The sequence below is a fragment of the Narcine bancroftii genome, chromosome 3 (genome assembly GCF_036971445.1).
Source record: "Narcine bancroftii isolate sNarBan1 chromosome 3, sNarBan1.hap1, whole genome shotgun sequence".
NCBI classification, from domain to species: Eukaryota; Metazoa; Chordata; class Chondrichthyes; order Torpediniformes; family Narcinidae; genus Narcine; species Narcine bancroftii.
In genome coordinates this window covers 256,114,401-256,119,129 of record NC_091471.1, presented here as the reverse complement: position 1 = coordinate 256,119,129, position 4,729 = coordinate 256,114,401, and the positions used below count along the sequence as shown (strand labels likewise).

Genomic DNA, 4,729 nt, shown 5'->3' with positions numbered 1-4,729 from the left:
TGAGGGAGCGGGATTGGAGGAGCGGGGATTGGGAGGCGGGGATTGGGAGGGAGGGGTGGAGGGAGCGGGGATTGGGAGGGAGCGGGGATTGGGAGGGAGCGGGATTGGGAGGGAGCGGGGATTGGGAGGGAGAGCGGGGATTGGGAGGGAGCGGGGATTGGGAGGGAGCGGGGATTGGGAGGGAGCGGGGATTGGGAGGGAGCGGGGATTGGGAGGGAGCGGGGGATTGGGAGGGTGAGGGAGGGGATTGGAGGGAGCGGGGATTGGGAGGGAGCGGGGATTGGGAGGGAGCGGGGATTGGGAGGGAGCGGGGATTGGGAGGGAGCGGGGATTGGGAGGGAGCGGGGATTGGGAGGGAGCGGGGATTGGGAGGGAGCGGGGATTGGGAGGGAGCGGGGATTGGGAGGGAGCGGGGATTGGGAGGGGAGCGGGGATTGGGAGGGAGCGGGGATTGGGAGGGGAGCGGGGATTGGGAGGGAGCGGGGATTGGGAGGGAGCGGGGATTGGGGAGGGGAGCGGGGTTGGAGGGAGCGGGGGATTGGGAGGGAGCGGGATTGGGAGGGAGCGGATTGGGGGAGCGGGGATTGGGGGGGAGCGGGGATTGGGGGAGCGGGGATTGGGGGAGCGGGATTGGGGGGAGCGGGGATTGGGGGACGGGGAGTGGGGGTAGCGGGATGGGGAGCGGGGGTGGAGGGTTGGGGGGGGAGGGAGCGGGGGGTGGACGGGTGGGAGGGAGCGGGGTGGAGGGGAGCGGGGGTGGAGGGGAGCGGGGGTGGAGGGAGCGGGGGTGGAGGGAGCGGGGGTGGAGGGAGCGGGGGTGGGAGGGAGCGGGGGTGGAGGGAGCGGGGGTGGAGGGAGCGGGGGTGGGGGGAGGGAGGGAGGGGGTGGAGGGAGCGGGGGTGGAGGGAGCGGGGTGAGGAGCGGGGGTGGAGGGAGCGGGGGTGGAGGGAGCGGGGGTGGAGGGAGCGGGGTGGTGGAGGGGTGGAGGGAGCGGGGGTGGAGGGAGCGGGGGTGGAGGTGCGGGGGTGGAGGGAGCGGGGGTGGAGGGAGCGGGGTGGAGGACGGGGTGGAGGGAGCGGGGGTGGAGGGAGCGGGGGTGAGGAGCGGGGGGAGGGCGGGGGTGGAGGGAGCGGGGGTGGAGGGAGCGGGGGTGGAGGGAGCGGGGGGTGAGGGAGGCGGGGGTGGAGGGAGCGGGGGTGGAGGGAGCGGGTGTGGAGGGAGCGGGGGTGGAGGGAGCGGGGGTGGAGGGAGCGGGGGTGGAGGGAGCGGGGGTGGAGGGAGCGGGGGTGGATGGGAGCGGGGGTGAGGGAGCGGGGGTGGAGGGAGCGGGGGGTGGAGGGAGCGGGGGTGGAGGGAGAGGGGGTGGAGGGAGCGGGGGTGGAGGGAGCGGGTGGTGGGTACGGGGGTGAGGGTGGAGGAGCGGGGGTGGAGGGAGCGGGGGTGAGGGAGCGGGGTGGAGGGAGCGGGGGTGGAGGGAGCGGGGGTGGAGGGAGCGGGGGTGGATGGGAGCGGGGGTGGAGGGAGCGGGGGTGGAGGGAGCGGGGGTGGGGAGTGAGGGGTGGAGGGAGCGGGGGTGGAGGGAGCGGGGTGTGGAGGGAGCGGGGGTGAGGGAGCGGGGGTGGAGGGGGGGGGGTGAGGGGGGTGGAGGAGAGGGGGGGTGGAGGGGAGCGGGGGGGTGGAGGGAGCGGGGGTGGAGGGAGCGGGGGTGAGAGTGAAAAAAAGGCAAAGAGCTGGTTGGACAGGGAGAAGTGATGATAGGGAGAGAAATAGAGAGATAAGGAATGAGATAAAGAACAGCAATACCACCATGAAAAAATAGACATTACATACACATATTTGGCCAGGGAGGGAGAGGTAGAGGTGTCAGTCTGAACTGTAGATGCACCGGGAGCATGGAAGAGGCACAGTTACAGAGTGGGTAACAATGCCACAGACAAAGGATCAGAGCCCGAAATAGGAATACAAAGAAGGAACTACAAACTACGTACGTTCAGACTGAGACCTATGAACATTTTCAAGTAAGCTGATAAAAGGTAGAGTGTCTCATATAGAAAGGACAGAGTGTGGATGGACACAAAACAACTCATCATAGCGAGACCGATTGAATTGTAAAACCTCTGAATAAATTAGATTTCCTCCCCAGCTGATTCTAAATATACATTACAATCTATATGTATGTGTGTACGTACAAAGAGCATGACAAATGCACAATTCTCTTCATTCTGACTGCTCTTTGCCAATATATCCCGACAGCAAGTGCAAAATAAATAACCGCTCAGGAAAATATTTAAAAATACGCCAATTGTTCTCACATTTTCACTGAGCAGCAGACTGAACAGAGACTACACTTCACTCCAGTACCACACCATTTGGAAGTGCGTAGACCTCAGGGTCTGATGGAGAGAGGAGATCAAAGTTAAAAAATAAAGCAGCAAATGAAGGGCTGCTGGTCGAAAAGCAAGTCCACAAGACCTGTGAAAGCTTAAAAAAAAAGCGGCAAGATGGAGAGTAAAGGGCGCAGAGGTTGAGGGGTGAAATTGAAGCGATATGGGCAAGGGAAAATTTACACACGGGGGCACGAGCGCACACAAATTCCATACACATATACATGGCACACACATCCATGCAAAAAATGCAAATATCCATTCTCCCAAACACTGGCATATGTCCACCTATTTCACACCCACTTATGTTCATGTATTGCGCACACACACACACGCGCGATGCATGAATATACCTAACACACACAAACATATATACATGCACACTTGCACACTCTCACACCCCTTACACATATACATGGCACACACATTCACACACATGCAGAGACAGATCGTCATGCACACACAGATATCCACGGACAGGGGTGCAGTGCTAATTTTTTTTTAGGTGCCGGAGCTCATAAAAATGGTGACAAAGAAGGTTTCGGAGCTGCCCACCATGAGATGCTGGAGCAGCGCTCCAGTGAGGTCCCAGCAGCACTGCATCCCCGGACACTATTCCTATCACCCAAGCACACATAGTGGAAGGAGGAGACCGAGCACGAGTTGGGGGTTGGGGGAAAACCAAAGAAAGAAACAGATCTACAGCAATTTCACAGAGACAGTGAGAAAATGGAGGGAATGAGCAGAGCTCAGATCATCGCAACTGGTAGTGAATATAAACACTACTGACTGGATATGAAGAAGCAAAATCTTCGATTATGCAAAATTCAAATACCTGCAGAGCAGCAACATTTTCCTAGAACCACCTCTCCGAACATTCCCTTCGCTAATCCCTGCTCCGTGTCCAATGCTCCAGAATTGAGCTGCTGCTTTCACATCAACGCTTCTGGCCTGGGTCAGAGAGGACAGCTAGCGATCCCGTAGGGATGCGCAGAGACCTGGTCCCAAGCCCTTCACTTCTCCCTGGAGCCTGCTGCCTCTGGTGGAGATTGGAAGCCACCTGAATCTGCCCCGGTGCCCAATCCACCTTGTACAAAATGGCTCCAATGAGGACGAGTTTAAAGAGGGTGGGGAGGGCTACAATGGGAGCCAATCCTCCTCTCGCCCAATCCCCGAAGAGTCTGCTGGGTAAAGATTGGGTTCATTGGTTAGTGTTGTTCACAGATGCCAATGGTTTCAGCCCAACTGAAATATTCCTTCTCTAGCCCAAGGGCACTGGGGACAATGTACCTTCACTGTAAACACCTGGATGAAATAAGTCAACACAGACCTTGGAACTGAGACCTGTCAGTTCTAAAACGCAATGGAGGCAAAGCTCAATTTAATCGGTTATTGTTTCTTCCTCTGTGTTGACACAGTTGCTGATTTATTGCAACACATTTGGGTTTTTTTGCATTTTAAAAGAGCAAACAAAAAAAATGAGAGAATTAAAAGAGGCCATGAACAAACAAAAAAAAATAAGGTGACTGGGTGGGGGGGGGTGGGGTGTTGTGGTGATGGTTGGGACATCTCAGCCCAGGCGCTCACTTTGTGATGGTGCTCCCGGTGAACCTTTTTCACTGCTGATGCCCACTCCAGAACCCAAGTCAACACCGCACTCTTGAGCAGATCTCACACAGTCAGCTCTAAGCCCTTGCAGGTGTGACGCAGGTTCTGGCTGATGTCAGCTCTGAAAGTGTCCCCTCCGGTGGGTACCAGGCAGAGAGGGGGTGGGGGGGGGGGAAGGCCAAACAATCGGGGTGGGGGTGCAATCTTTTCATACAACAGCACGACCCTCAGTTTTATGAGCCGGGAAACAGAGTGGGGAGGGGGTTGGGAGGCTTCCTCGAGCGCTGCCTCCGTGTCCTCAACCACGAGCTCTCCATCTCATCCTCTCTGTGAAGGGGTGGCCCCTGCGACACGTCTTCCCCACTCTCAGCACAAGACCCCTGACTGGCTTCGGGATCACCCGAGACGATCGCCCCAATGGGACAGGGAAGGTGACAACCTTGAGCAAGTTACCCAGAAAGAAAGAGACGTCGATAATCATGGCTGCCAAGACGAAGCTCGCTCAGAGAATTACTCCCCACGAAAGATGGAAGGCAGGGAGCTTGCACATTGCCCAAATGGGTTAATTATCACCCCCTTCAAAAGACTGGATTTTTTCTCCCAAGCAGGAGAAAAATATCCTAATTTCCTCCCTACTGCCATTTTTTTCTAGAATGCTTACATCCTACCCGCCCCCCCCCACCCCCCAGACTGATAATAATCATGGCCCACTGCCATTCAGGTCTAGGCACCTCACA

At 57.8% G+C, this 4,729-nt stretch overlaps 1 protein-coding gene across 2 annotated transcripts in view; it reads right to left on the bottom strand.

The window, feature by feature from the left end:
* LOC138758567 (adhesion G protein-coupled receptor L1-like) overlaps positions 1-3,487 on the bottom strand; it is a 674,108-nt gene extending 670,621 nt beyond the window's left edge. For both annotated transcript variants that reach the window (XM_069927669.1, XM_069927668.1), the window contains exon 1: positions 3,220-3,487. The gene's annotated coding sequence lies outside the window, so the exon portion shown is untranslated. The remainder of the gene's footprint in view (positions 1-3,219) is intronic.
* Positions 3,488-4,729: the final 1,242 nt, after the last annotated feature.